Source organism: Salvia hispanica, chromosome 4 (assembly GCF_029641045.1).
Source record: "Salvia hispanica isolate PSC_SH4W2 chromosome 4, Shi_PSC_v1, whole genome shotgun sequence".
NCBI lineage: Eukaryota > Viridiplantae > Streptophyta > Magnoliopsida > Lamiales > Lamiaceae > Salvia > Salvia hispanica.
This window is the reverse complement of record NC_142695.1, coordinates 35950561-35965696: the sequence shown is the minus strand read 5'-3', so window position 1 is coordinate 35965696 and position 15136 is coordinate 35950561. Positions and strand designations below refer to the sequence as shown.

The following is a 15136-nucleotide window of genomic DNA, read 5'->3' as shown; positions in this document are numbered from 1 at the left end:
AAAGGAGTCAAAAGCTGAGGGCATCAAAGTCTTATCTATACCTCGCTGGGCCCCACTCAAACGCCTATATATAGAAGAGCATGCAACGCAAGGATTATCACTTTTTTACTCTTCTTAGCTCACACACTTTACACACACTTGGGAATGGATCTGGGGTAGTCGGGAACAGAAGGTTACTTTCTTAGAAATTTCGTGGTTGGCAACACCGCCCGAGTGTGGGCGAAGATACAATTCCTTTTAAATTTCAGTTGTTTGCTCGTTTTTACCGTCGAACTTCACTTTTGGGAGTCGACCTTGCTGCAGATGATACTTATTTGTCTTTCCGTTTGTTGATCTGCGTTTAGCAGTTAAAATTTCAAGTCAATTTGCATAGATCTCTCTGCTGTTAGTTTATTTCCTCAAATGTTATGTCGATCTCTGTTTATTTTGATGTTGTGGTGTTTGATATGGAATTTGGTGATAGATCTGTGGTTATTTGAGTATTCGGAGTTCCTCGTTTAAATCTGACGTGATGAAGAGTTTCTGTTGGTTGGAGTTCGTGTCGGACGCTTGTATTCGGAGTGGATTTAGCGCCTGAGGTTGGAGTCGATGTGTGGAAAGATAGTTGTTAGATGGATTCTGTTTTCTTCTCGTTTCCTATTTGCTTCGTCTAGAGTATGCAGATCTGTTAGGTTCTTCGTTGATTATGCATTAATTTGATTTAAAAGTCAGTTGCTCTGTTTTAATTTCGCTCATGTTGAATTTCTTAAGAAGTTTTACGCAATTTGGTTGAAGAAGACGATGTCGCTGTTAGTTAGTACGAGAGTTAGTTATTCTGCCAACTTTTCGTTCGTACTTTGCTTTTTTTTCAGTCATGGTCCCCACAGTAGGTTTATTTCCTAGGTCTAGTAGAGAAGTAGTTTTCTTAGATCAAGTGTCGAATAGTTAATTTTCTTTACCACGCCTTTTCATGATTTTTGCCTAGGTCTAGCTGTTAGCTTAAGAATTTTTAAAGTTTCCCAAGTCAAGTTAATTTTGTTTTTCCTCAACCCAAGAAAATGCGTGGCAGCAGCCAACACCAAAAACACACCCAAATCCTTGAACATGAGTATTACGCATCCTTCTCTGTGGGATCGATCCCTACTTCCCTATACTAGGTTTAGTAAAGTGGTTGAGGGTTTTTGAAAGAAGTGCTCTGTGTGTCCGACGACCGGGATTCCTTGCGATCAACGAGTTCCTAGACCACGTGATCTAGTGGATTTGCTGGATCTAGGGAACCTGTTATTTCCTATTTGAACACACAGAACCACCTAAGAGCTTTTCAAATGGTGCCGTTGCCGGGGATGGATGGCGTTTGTTGTTATTCAATTTAAGGATTTGGAATAATTTTTGATTTCTGTTATTTTCTTTCTCCCTGACAGTTTATGAAAGCAGGCTTCCAATCTGGAAGTTGGGCAAGCTCATCTGGATCAGGGAGTGGCCAATTCAAGTGGCGAGTCAAGGAATCTACATCTACCATCACCACCAGATCAGGATTGAGGACGGAAGATCCATTTCCGTTCGAGTCAGAAAGTGAAAAGGAGTGGAATTCATCGACAGAGGAGAACCCAGGGACATCAACCGAATCAGAGCATTCCGAGACCGAGGAGGAGAAGGATCCAGATATGGCTCATCTACTAGACCCCGATCCGGAAATAGGGTTGCTCACCGCACATCTTGACGGTGAACCCGCTCATGCTATAGTCTCGAATCAATGGCAGAGGTCGATCGATATCAAGACAAATGTACTTGGAGTTCTACCTACTTTCTCTGGGCGTAGGAACGAATGCCCATATGAATTTTTGAACGAGTTCAGTAAACTATGCAGCATTCAGAAGCGACCCAACGAGGCAACCGAGGAGGACTATCGTCTTCGATCAATTCCGTTTGCTCTCAAGGGGGAGGCGAACACTTGGCTGCTAAGGCTTCCACCGGACTCGATCAACACGTGGAAGGATTTTAAACTGGAATTTCTGGACTTTTTTCCCTCCAACAAGACGAATGCCTTGAAGAAGGAGATTCAGGAGTGCAAACAAGAATACGATGAGTCTCTGAGTTCTTATTGGTCCCGTTTCAAGGGACTGCTGGATGCTTGTCCGAACCACAGGATGATAGAAGCGGAGACTTACTATTTGTTCTACGAAGGTGCGAACCCTGAATCAAAGGACTTGATGAACTCCTCGAGCGGGGGATATTTTACCAAGAATAAGGCAAGTGAAGCTCGGGAAACCTTGGGGAGGCTGATCGAGGCAAAAAAGGCCTATGATAACCCGCGAAGCATATTAAGGAGAGGATCAGCTAATGCAGTGCTGGATCAAGAAGACAAGAAGGTGGAAGATAGGATCGATAAACTGGAAAAGGCCTTGCTAAATGTAATTGAGAAATACAATCCGCATGCTCCAGTGGAAATTGAGAAATCCCCTGGTCAAGAGGAAAGACAACTTCAACCATATTATAGCTGCGATGGGGAGTGTCAAGCTTAAGCAAATTCGATGGGAAGTTGGAATCCCGATGGAAGTTGGAATCAAGGAAGACAGAGGGACGCCCCATGGAGAACTCACCAAAACTTTAGATGGACTGACCATGATCAAAACCAGCCACCTCCATTTCAGCTCACGAATTTTGCACACCCTCCGGAGAGGCAGTCCAACTGGTCAGGGAAAAGTCAAGAAGGACAATTGCAGCTGGGGTATAGGAATCAGGACCAAGCTAATTGGGGAAACAAAAATCAGAACAACCCAGGAAGCTCCTAGTGCCACCTCATCAGAGAAACAATCAAGGGAACTACCAGAACTCCCAACCGAATCATCCAAGGAATCAGGGGTCTGGTGGCCAGTACAGTAACCATCAGGGAAATCAAGGGTCGAATAACCAATACAACAATCATCAAGGCAACTATCGACAGAACCAAAGTCAAGGACAAAATTCTGGTCAATTCATCTTCAGACCACAGCGGAGTTTGGATGATATGGTCCATGATCTGGTAAATTCACAGCAGTTCATGCAAGGTAACCTACACTCCAACAATGACATGGTGCACAAGTTACAAGATGCTCAGTTTGAACATAAAGCCGCCATGGACATGATGGCAAAACAACTTTCCCAGATCGCAGTTTCCTTGAATGAGATACGAGGGAATGGAGGCAAACTTCCTGCTACCGTCAAACCGCCAGACCGAGCGAACATTAGTCAAATCACCTTGAGATTTGGGCGGGGTTACGAAGGGCCGACGTTGGAAACTGATGAGGAAGTGCCTATGCAAGCTAAAGAAGGGAAACAAAGTCCGAAACAGCAAGAGGAAGGCGCTGAACCGAGGGAGATTATTGCTCAGAGAGACCTCCAGAAGGAAGATCTAGGGGGATCTCTACCTCGATCAAGGGACCCATTCTTCCTAGACCCCGAACCTGAGGAAGCGAGTAAGGAAGGAAACAAGGGAGCTGATGAAACCCAGGCTGGGACTTCCACAAATGCAGTAAAGCGGGCAAAACCATTTCCATATCGTGGGGAGGCGAAGAAGAAAAAGGATGATACAGAGGATCTCATGGAGATTTTCAGCAAGTTGGAAATCAACCTGCCATTCTTGCAAGCCTTGAAAATGCCCGCCTTCAGTAAATTTATCAAGGAGTTTATTGCAGGAAAGACCAAGCCAGATGGGAAGATTGTGATTGGAGAGACTGTGTCTGCTGTGATACAAAAAGAAGGATGCCCTCAAAATGCACCGACCCAGGTATGTTCACATTACCCATCTCCTTAGGGGATATCAAAGTTGAGCATGCTATGTGTGATCTAGGGGCGTCAATAAATGTTTTGCCACTTTCGATCTATAAGAAGTTAACTGGGGTAAGAATGGTTGCTACCAAGGTAGTGATCCAGCTAGCAGATAGAACTTGCATTTACCCTGAAGGAGTGTTGGAAAATGTTATAGTCAAAGTGCATGATTTTCTATATCCTGCTGATTTCTATGTGATCAAGATGAATGATAATGAGTCTGCTGAGTCTAGTGGGGTACTTCTAGGGAGGCCATTTTTGCGTACTGCTAAGACCATTATCGATGTTTTTGATGGAACAATTTGCTTGGACTATAATGGGGAAAAATATACCTTTAGCATAGATGAGGGGATGAAAAGGCCTTTAGATGTTGAGAATCTCTACGCTATTGATGTTATTAACCCTTTAGTCCAAGAATATCTTGAGACAGAATTGATACAGGAACAAATCGACAACTCGGAGTTGAGCCATTCGATTGACAAAGAAGTTGTGGGATGGTGTACAGCAATGAACACAGCAGAATTGACAGATGAAGAGCTCACAGAGGCCATTATGGAATTCTGCAGAAGCCCGGAATCAGCTAGATCTAAGGGATCAGCTTATGTGGCCAGTTTGGAAAAATCTCCTGGGTCTGGGAAAGAGACTTTACCAGAAATTGCAGACAAAAATCCCTTGCCCCAGGAGACGAATGGAACGAAAAAAGAGCTGAAGACACTTCCACCAGGCCTCAAGTACGCTTACTTGGAGGAGGATGAGACATTTCCAGTAATAGTCAACAGCAACTTAACCAAGGAGCAAGAAAAGGAGTTGTTGGAGGTTATCAAAAGAAACAAAAAGGCAATAGGATGGACTCTCTCAGATTTGGTGGGAATAAGTCCGGATCTTTGTATGCACCACATCCGTTTAGAAGAAAGTGCAAAGGCTCATCGAGATGCACAACGGAAGCTGAACCCGAACATGCGAGAGGAGGTCCTAAAGGAGGTATTGAAGTTGCTTGCTCTAGGAATCATCTACTCCATTCCTGACAGTGAGTGGGTTAGCCCTGTCCATATGGTGCCGAAGAAGTCGGGGATACAGGTTGTTAAGAATGAAAAGAATGAATTGGTACCCACCAGATTGGTGACAGGATGGAGGATGTGCATAGACTACATGAAGTTGAACGAAGCCACAAAGAAGGATCATTTTCCTTTACCTTTCATTGATCAGATGCTGGAGAGATTGGCAGGCAAACAGTATTTTTGTTTCCTTGATGGATACATCGGCTATTTCCAAATCTACGTCAATCCAGAGGATCAAGGGAAGACCACATTCACGTGCCCTTTTGGTACATATGCATACCGAAGAATGCCGTTTGGATTGTGTAATGCACCGGGGACTTTCCAACGGTGTATGATGAGTATTTTCTCGGATCTGTTGGAAGTATGCATTGAAATATTCATGGACGATTTCACTGTATATGGGAACTCATTTGATACTTGTTTAGCCAGCCTTGATCTAGTGTTGCAGAGATGCCAGGAGAAGCATTTAGTGTTGAACTTCGAGAAGTGCCACTTCATGGTGACTGAAGGCATTGTCCTGGGTCACGTTGTTTCCGAGAGGGGTATTCAGGTAAACAAAGCAAAGGTGAATGTGATATCAAAATTACCATACCCTACGAATCAAAAAGAGGTGAGAGGTTTTCTAGGCCATACAGGGTTCTATAGGAGGTTCATCAAGGATTTTGCGAAAATCGCGCAACCACTCACCCGGTTGTTACATAATGATGTGGAGTTCGTCTTTGACGAAGGGTGCGAAAGGGCGTTCCAGTTGCTTAAGGATAGGTTAATATCAACACCAATTATCAGAGCACCAGACTGGAGCCATCCTTTCGAGATAATGTGTGATGCGAGCGATTTCGCTGTGGGAGCTGTCCTAGGACAGAAAATTGATGGAAAAAGTTATGTGATCTTCTATGCTTCCAAGACGCTGAATCAGGCTCAGAAAAATTATGACACCACGGAGAAGGAAATGTTGGCTGTCGTGTACGCGTTTGAAAAATTCCGACAATATCTCCTTGGGTCGAGGGTTATAGTTTTTACGGATCACGCGGCTATTAAGTACTTGCTGGCTAAGAAAGAGTCTAAGCCAAGGTTAATCCGTTGGGTGTTACTCTTGCAGGAGTTTGATTGGGAAGCAGTTTTGACTTTGACCGGTCTAGGGGAATCGGATAAGGGAAAGCGCACACTGAATGCAGAACCATGGTTTGCTGACTTAGCCAACTACTTGGTCACGGGAGAGATGCCAAGTTCAGACGAGATTTCCCGGGCCCAGAGGATGAAGATTAGAAGTGAAGCTAAATACTACTTTTGGGACGATCCTTACTTATGGAAGATGTGCTCAGATCAAGTGATCAGACGCTGCATTCCCGAATGGGAACAAAGAGATGTGTTAATTCATTGCCACACGTTGGCATGTGGAGGCCACTTTGGACCAAGGAAGACAGCGAGGAAAGTCTTGGACAGTGGTTTTTATTGGCCGACGCTGAATAGAGATGCTTTTGAATTTTGCCAATGTTGCGACAGATGCCAGCAGACGGGGAGGATTGCAAGAAGAGACGAGATGCCTCAAGTCCCAGTGATAGTGTGCGAAATTTTTGATGTGTGGGGAATGGACTTTATGGGACCGTTCCCAGCGTCTTGTGGGAATACATATATATTGGTTGCAGTAGACTATGTGTCTAAGTGGATAGAAGCTAAGGCCACCATAACATGTGAATCGAAGGAGGTGGTGAAATTTTTGAAGGCCAATATTTTCAACCGTTATGGAGTTCCTCGGGCCATTGTCTCGGATCAAGGAACTCATTTCTGTAATCGCACCATCGAGGCTTTGATGAAGAAATATGGTGTTCACCATAGAGTGTCGACTCCTTACCATCCTCAGTCTAATGGCCAGGCAGAGATTTCTAATCGCGAGATCAAGGCGATATTGGAGAAAACAGTTAATCCGTCAAGGAAGGACTGGAGCAAGAGACTCGGGGACGCATTGTAGGCTTACAGAACTGCTTTTAAAACGCCTATTGGAATGTCACCTTACAGACTTGTGTTCGACAAGATGTGTCACTTACCTGTTGGTATTGAACACAAGGCGTATTGGGCAGTGAAAGAAATGCACATGAAGCCGATAGCTTGCGAAGAAGAGAGGAAGTTACAATTGCAAGAGTTGGAGGAACTTCGGCTGGAGTCGTTTGAGTCTGCCATGTGGTACAAAGAAAGAACGAAGTTATGGCATGATAAAAACCTCCGGGTCAAGGAACTTCATGTGGGACAGAAGGTGCTCCTTTTTCAGTCTCGGCTCAAGCTAATGCCAGGGAAACTGAAGTCTAAGTGGATCGGCCCGTACACCATCGTTGGCATCCGAGCAAATGGAGCAGTGGAGATCCAGGGAAGTGCTCCAAACTCTATTCCTTTCCTTGTAAACGGTCATAGAGTGAAAGTCTATAGGGATAATTCCGAGTTGTGTGTTGTGGACGAGGTTCCACTACATACACTCCCTATTATCGCCTAAACGGACGGGGGAAATTTCCGATGAATTCCTCGGTCAAGGAGTAAGTTAACAATTTTGAAAATTCAAATTGATCCAGGGAATCTCGGAAATACAACAAGGATGTAAATAGTTTAATTGCTTTTTTTTAGAAAATCCAAAAAATATTTTCGAAGCACCAGACTCCAAAGGGAACCGTTATTTCATGCTCTAACCTCGACCTAGGAGTCTGGAACCTTCACTTTCTTTGTTTGTAGGACATGGTTGAGGGAATTATCTAGAGAAGAATCCGAGGGAAGGAGTCAAGGGAAGTCTGGAGGAAGGAGTCAAGGAGGGAAAAAGATATTTTGAATTTCAAAATCTGGGCGATAATTATGGGAGATGTACGGTTGCTTACATCACGCCTGCAACCGCACCATCTTTTCACCAGAAAAGCAACCGTCGTCCTTCTCTCTCCAGTTATTCCTAATTCGACAAAAAAAATTGATTCGCTCTCCCTTCTCTCTAGTTTTCATTTTCTCTCTCTAAAAAGTAACGAAACTGATGGATTCTACCCAGTTTCCTTTCATTTTTCAGATCTATACCAATGGATTCTACCCAAGGCATTGTGTATGACCCAACTTTATTGGCAGAGTTGACGCAGAAGGTGGAGAGTGTAGAGAAAGCAAAGGAGGTGTATGCCCTATTCGCCGCCAGTCTAATGCCGTCTGTGCCGGTCGCACCACCACCAACAATTCCGGCAGATTCGGCTGCGAAATCGGCGAATCTTCCTGAAGAAGGACCGCGAGATTCTACATCACCGCATGCAGAAACCGCTTTACATAAAGCGGAGGAAGAGGGGGCATCACACGAACGGTCGGAGGATGGTGAACCGACTCACGACGAGACCATGGTGGAGACAAAAGGTAAAGAAACTGAGAGCCCTAATCTTGAGGGTAGGGAAGTGTGTGAGGGGGAAACCCCTATTTCTGTTGAAGTTCGTAAGGAGGAAACCCCTGTGTTAGATGAAGTCGCGGTGGGGGTAACCCCTATGGTGGAGAATGTGGCTGACGGGGAAACCCCTGTGTTTGAAAAGATTGCTGAGGGGAAAACCCCTATTCTGGAGACGGGGGAGGGAACCCCGGTTGATTTCAGGGGTGCAACCCCTGAGTTCGTGGAAGAGGGGGCAACCCCAGGAGATGTCAGGGGGGAGAACCCCATTTATATCGAGGGGGCAACCCCAATGTTGGTTGGTGAGGGGGAAACCCCAGAAAAGCTTTTGGAGGAGTCAGATCTACATACAACTGAAGTACCGGAGCCCGAGGAAGGGCTGAAACTGATCGTGGACCTGGTTGATGACCAGGAAGAAAGTGAGCCCAAGGTTGATGAGAGGGCAGAAAGGAGGCGCACCAGGAGAAGCCTCCTTGATGAAGTCGATGACTTAGTGCCTGACGCAACAGAGGCAGAGGCGCGCTTGGCAAAGGAAAAGGCAAGAAAAGGAAAGGCGCCGGCGACCTCATCCACCCGGTCCAGGAAAGCTCCCTCCGTCCAGGAGGTCGAGGAGACCCTTTCCCCTGTGACTGAGGAACCCTCTGTCGAGGAACACGACTAGCCCATTCCTGAGCCCAGCTATAACTCTGAGGAGGCTGAAGAAGGGCCGATTCTGGGACGACCAGTAATTTGGCTGACTAAAGGATTGCTAGAGGAGATGAGGCAGTTCGACGACCAAAAGAGGATCGCAGTGTACAAGGAGAGGTATAGCGCCGGGAAGATGGCTAAGTCAGGAAAGCAGTACAGCTCAAGGGAGCTCAAAATGATCGCATGTGACAAAGAATTCCGCGCATGTATCCGAGCGATAGGGTTCGAGTGGCTGTTGCAGCACAGCCAGGAGAGGGTACCAGTGGATCTAGCAAGGGAGTTCTTCTCCACTTTTCGTTTGAAGAATACCACTGACCTGGACGCGGATTCTATCACATTCAGACTTTTTAATCAGGAGTATGAGTTGAGCATTAGGGAGTGGTCTTTGTGGATGGGGTTGTTTACCCAGGCAGAAGATGAAGAGGGGGCGTGGAATGACAGGATGGTCGGGATGCCAAAAAACACGCCTGGTTTCAAAGTACAGACAGCATGGGAACTGGTCACGCACCCTAAATCAGGGGCGTTTAAATCCATCTACTCCAAAGCCTCCCACATCGAAGACCGGGTTCTCCGTTTTGCTCAAACATTTGTCAGCTATAATTTGATGGGCAGTGCGAATTCAGCTCTCACTACTACCGATCTCTACTTCACATGGTGCATGGCGAAGGGTGTTAAAGTGCACCTCGGATATTGGCTGGCGCAGGCATGCCACCAGATGACGAGCAACCCGGGGCGTCATATGTACACCTGCCACCTCATCGGCGTTTACCTCCAAAGAAACATAGAAATGAGGATTGCCAAAACCGCTCCGTTGGTAGTCATGTGCGAACCCCCAGAAGTGTTTAGTGTCGATTATTTCTTCAACGAGGGGTTGCTGCAGACTCAGGGCACCAAGACTCTCTTCTATTCGTTGGGAGACAAGGTGAAGGCAGAGCCGGAGGAAGCCGAGGAAGCCATGCCGAGTGAAGAGGTTGAGGAGCTACGCAAGGAAGTTCAGGACGTGAAGAAAGAGATGCAGTTGATGAGGAGAGAAATGATCAAGGAGCTCGGTGGGATAAGGAAGGAATTGATGGGAAATCGGGAGGAAGTACAGACCCTGAGGGGCAATATTGCTGATTTGGCGGTAAAGTGCGCCAAACAGAATGAGCGAATGACGGAAGCGGTGGAGCTTTCATTGAAGATGCTAAAGTGGTTGCAGCAGACGCTCCCCTTGACCCAGTCGAGGACGACTCTTGGGTCCATAGTGAAGTCAGGCAGCCCACTCAGAGCAGTCTCTCTGTCAGGCAGTCGCAGGAATCGCTCAAGCAATTGATCTCCCCGACCGTTCCCATGCAAGTTCCAGCCCCACCAAAACCAAAGTCTATCGTGAGAAAGCCAGTATCTAAACAAGCAACACAGGAGGAAGAAGAGCTGGAGCAGCCAGCAAAGAAGAAAATCAAAGTGACCCGACCCGGAATCCCACCCAGTCTGGCTCTTGAGGGAGCCAGCCCCAGAAGTGACCAATCGTCTCTTGACCAAGTAACTTTTATTTGTCGTTTTTTAGTTTTTTTCTTTTTATCCCTGTTATATACGTGTTTAATATTTGTTATATCTTCTCCCACTTAGACCACGCATTCCACTTAGCCCACTGCGTGGTCTAAGTGTGAGAAGTTTGTATTTTCTGTTTGTTGTGTTGTTTTCTTATGTTTTTTGTGTTTCTTCTCCCACTTAGCCCATTGCTTGGTCTAAGTGTGAAAAGTTTGTGTTTATATAATCTGTTTTGTTATTTTGCATTGATCTCTCCGTTCCCCCCTTCACGACGATGGCTTGGGGACAAGCTTGAGTGAAGTGGGAGGAGGAGAGGAGTCAATGCATTACCTTTGTCTGCATATTAAGAGTATGTAAGTCTTAAGTGTTGTCGCATGAGCCAGTGGATATAATACGGCATGATTCCCTTAGTGAAAGTAATTGAAGATAGGAGGCATTTCAACTTAAAAGCTTTTTCCTTAAATAAGCCTGGTTAATTTGAGTGAAGCGAGAACGATGGAGAATGCCTCTACTTACTTAGTTGTGAAGCCCTACTATATAGTGAGTTATAAGCCTTAAATAACTTCGAGCTAACACATGTTTAAGGGCCACCACTGAATGCTTAGGGAGAAGAGCTGTGAAGGAGAAAAAGTTGGGAATTGGGTTATGAAGGTATAAGCTGGACGAAGTCCAGGGAAAGGCGTTATAAGCTGGACAAAGTCCAGAAGAAGGGAGAAGTGGAGGAATAGGCTGGAAAAAGTCCAGAGAAAAAAAAGAAAAGAAAAAAAAAAGGAGGGAATAAGCTGGACGAAGTCCAGAGAGAAATGGTCTAAAAAAACAGGAATGATAATAGCCTGACCCAGGAAAGAGGAACTCTCATAACCCGACGCATTCAGTGGTGTAGCATTAACTTAGAGAAAATCGATCCTAACATCCCTGGTGAGGAATGAGTGATCGAGTGAACCCAACAATCGGGTAAGTGGAAGCCATCTTGACAAGCTGACAGATTGGCTAGGTAAAGGAAGGGAAAGGGCCTATTTGGAGAAGTGCAACCTATTGAATTGACCTTAATCTTGTGGGGACAGATGCCTAAAAAGTGAAGCTAGCTCATGCATATGTGTTTAAATGTTTGTATGTTCTCTTAGTTTTTTATATATTTTCTTAGTTTTTCTTGTCTAGGTCTAGGAGTCGGTCAAGAGATAACCGTGCTTGAAATTCGCCTTATTCTTTTTTTTTTCTTGTCTTTATACTTGAGGACAAGTATGATTTAAGTGTGAGCAGTTTGATAAGGCTAATTTCATGCATCGGTAATGTGCGAAAAATGTTATAATTTGCTGGGTCTAACACGTTTCCTAAGCCAGGTGTGTGAAGAAAATCGCTAGATCAAGGAAGTACTGAAGGAGATGGTCTAGCGAAGGAAAGGAACAAAGTGAGCAGAATTTACAAGGGAAATTGGCGTGACAGAGGAGTCAAAAGCTGAGGGCATCAAAGTCTTATCTATACCTCGCTGGGCCCCACTCAAACGCCTATATATAGAAGAGCATGCAACGCAAGGATTATCACTTTTTTACTCTTCTTAGCTCACACACTTTACACACACTTGGGAATGGATCTGGGGTAGTCGGGAACGGAAGGTTACTTTCTTAGAAATTTCGTGGTTGGCAACACCGCCCGAGTGTGGGCGAAGATACAATTCCTTTTAAATTTCAGTTGTTTGCTCGTTTTTACCGTCGAACTTCACTTTTGGGAGTCGACCTTGCTGCAGATGATAGTTATTTGTCTTTCCGTTTGTTGATCTGCGTTTAGCAGTTAAAATTTCAAGTCAATTTGCATAGATCTCTCTGCTGTTAGTTTATTTCTTCAAATGTTATGTCGATCTCTGTTTATTTTGATGTTGTGGTGTTTGATATGGAATTTGGTGATAGATCTGTGATTATTTGAGTATTCGGAGTTCCTTGTTTAAATCTGACGTGATGAAGAGTTTCTGTTGGTTGGAGTTCGTGTCGGACGCTTGGATCCGGAGTGGATTTAGCGTCTGAGTTTGGATTCGACGTGTGGAAAGATAGTTGTTAGATGGATTCTGTTTTCTTCTCGTTTCCTGTTTGCTTCGTCTAGAGTATGCAGATCTGTTAGGTTATTCGTTGATTATGCATTAATTTGATTTAAAGGGAAATATCCGCTGAATACAGAAGCATGGTTCGCCGACCTGGCTAACTACTTGGTCACAGGAGAAATACTAAGTTCACAAGAAATTTCCCGGGCCCAAAAGATGAAGTTGAAGAGTAAGGCCATGTACTACTTTTGGGACGATCCTTACCTCTGGAAGATGTGCTCAGATCAAGTAACGAGAAGATGTATTTCGGAATGGGAACAGAAGGACGTGCTTAACCACTGCTATGCTCTGGCGTGTGGAGGTCACTTTGGACCTAGGAAGACTGCTAGCAAAGTTTTAGACAGTGGATCCTACTGGCCAACGCTGAACAAGGATGCCTTCGAATTCTGTCAAAGCTGCAAGAGATGCCAGCAAACGGGAGAAATTTCAAGGAAAGATGAAATGCCCTGTAAAACCCCAACCAAGATTTGCGATCAATCCAATAAGAAATTTCACACAAGGCAGAATTTCATGTAATATTAATGAAAATTCATAGTAACCCCAATGGTAGTTTTTAACATCAATAACTTAAACATATTTATCATCAATAATTTTATTATAATCAACAATATCATGAACCATCACATCTTTATCATAAACATCCATATTGCTCGATCTCAAATCATAAGTGCTTAAGCAATCTACTAACTATAACACATATGAGGGTGTCAATGACCCGCATGGGGTGACGATAACCCATACGAGAGTGTCAATGACCCGCATAGGGGGGACGATAACCCACATATGATGCCAATAATCTACATAAGGATGACGATAACCCATATATGATGCACAATCATCACATTTACCCATACTTCAGATTTGCAATATATCATTTATTAATCATATACTTTTAACGCATGAACATAAATGCCACAGAGCTTATAAGATCATATAATTAGTACACATTGCTAGTCAGATTACTGTTCTCATATCACTTCCAGTTATCAAAGTACTACTTGTATCATATATGATTTTATACCATATTTCTCGTACCGCCACCTTGCATCACATATTCAATTCAGACAACCACCAAATAACTTTTAATAATCCTTATTTTAATCATTTAGACTCCTTATACCATTGTTTACCATAACTACTTCAACCTTCGTCTCCATTACTCTAATAGATATTACAAAATATCAACAATCTTTCCAAATATCAGTGAAATCATAGTATGCATTTTGTCATTTCTAAATTACATATATGCATCCTAATAATCAAATAAAACTCGTAGCATACACTAGCGTTTATTCGATAACATCAATTTTCACCATATAGTTCATTTTCTAAGAAATTCTCGATCTAAATAGCCAAGTATAATAGCCAACAATCCAAATCCTCTAACTCAATATCTCATCATTTCTTTTAATAATAAAAATTAGTCACAAGAGTAGAGTCTTACCTTATTATTAACAAAACTCACCCAATCCTTGATGATTTAATGACAAACACGGCAAAGTGTAGAAGTGAAGAGGGTAAATCGCCGTTCTCCTCTCCCCCCAGTTGTTGTCCCAAAAAGAGGAATAAATATGAGACGATAATTCTCTAGAATCATCCGAACAGATCTTATTTAATTTATTTAATTACTTTTAGTATTCTAGACTATTCTATTAATTTGCTTTTCCTCAAATTTTTACACGTCTCCCCATTGACAGAACAAATTTTACTATTCCCTCCGTCCCGACTAAGATGACACATTGCTTAACCGGCACGGGATTTTAAGAGTTATTGATTAAAGTGTTTAATGGAAGAGAAAAGGTGGATGTAAGTTATAAAATAGAGAGATAAAGAAAGATGAATATTTAATAGGAGTGAGAAAAAGTGGTTGAGTGTATTAATTGGAGAGAGAAAGTTACCAAAAAAGGAAATGTGTCATCTTAGTTAGGACAAACTAAAAAGGAAAACGTGTCATCTTAAACGGGACGGAGGGAGTAGTATCTATTTATTTTAATAACTATTTCTTTAATATATGGTACCATTAGAAATTAATATATTTATTTATTTATTTAGATCTACAGTATTCCATCCCTTCATCACTATGGATATAAAAATTATCTCCATCACCAAGCCCAAACTTAATATATTTGTCGGCAAATATATTTCTCGGCAACGGCAGATTAGGAAGAAATATTTATTCTAATAGTTTTTACATCATAAAATAGAAATACATGGAATTGAAATCTTTTAAATTATTCTATAATAGTTTCAAAACCATTTTATTTTTAAATCCTTAAATAGCACACGAAAGTGTTTACAATTTAGTAAAATTGTCCACTTAAATCTCTAATGATCCTTAAATGTACAAATACTAATTTTAGCATTTCATACCAATAAAACATAAGACATTTATATAAATAAATTGTCAATTTCAAAATTCCAATTTGATGACTCTCTTGTTTCTTAAAATAGTAAATTTATCTAACCCCATATTTGGGATGTTACATGCCCCAAGTTCCAGTAATCATCCGTGAGATCTTCGACGTATGGGGGATGGACTTTATGAGACAATTCCCATTTTCCTATGATAACACTTATATATTGGTCGCGGTAGAC

At 43.1% G+C, this 15136-nt stretch overlaps 1 long non-coding RNA gene across 1 annotated transcript; it reads right to left on the bottom strand.

Annotated features, from left to right (window-relative positions):
- Window positions 1-12562: 12562 nt before the first annotated feature.
- Window positions 12563-14104, bottom strand: LOC125197423 (uncharacterized). The gene is made up of 2 exons (XR_007172060.2): window positions 13986-14104; window positions 12563-12987 (listed from the first exon to the last, which is right to left on the bottom strand). It is a non-coding gene; the product is annotated as an uncharacterized LOC125197423 (long non-coding RNA).
- Window positions 14105-15136: the final 1032 nt, after the last annotated feature.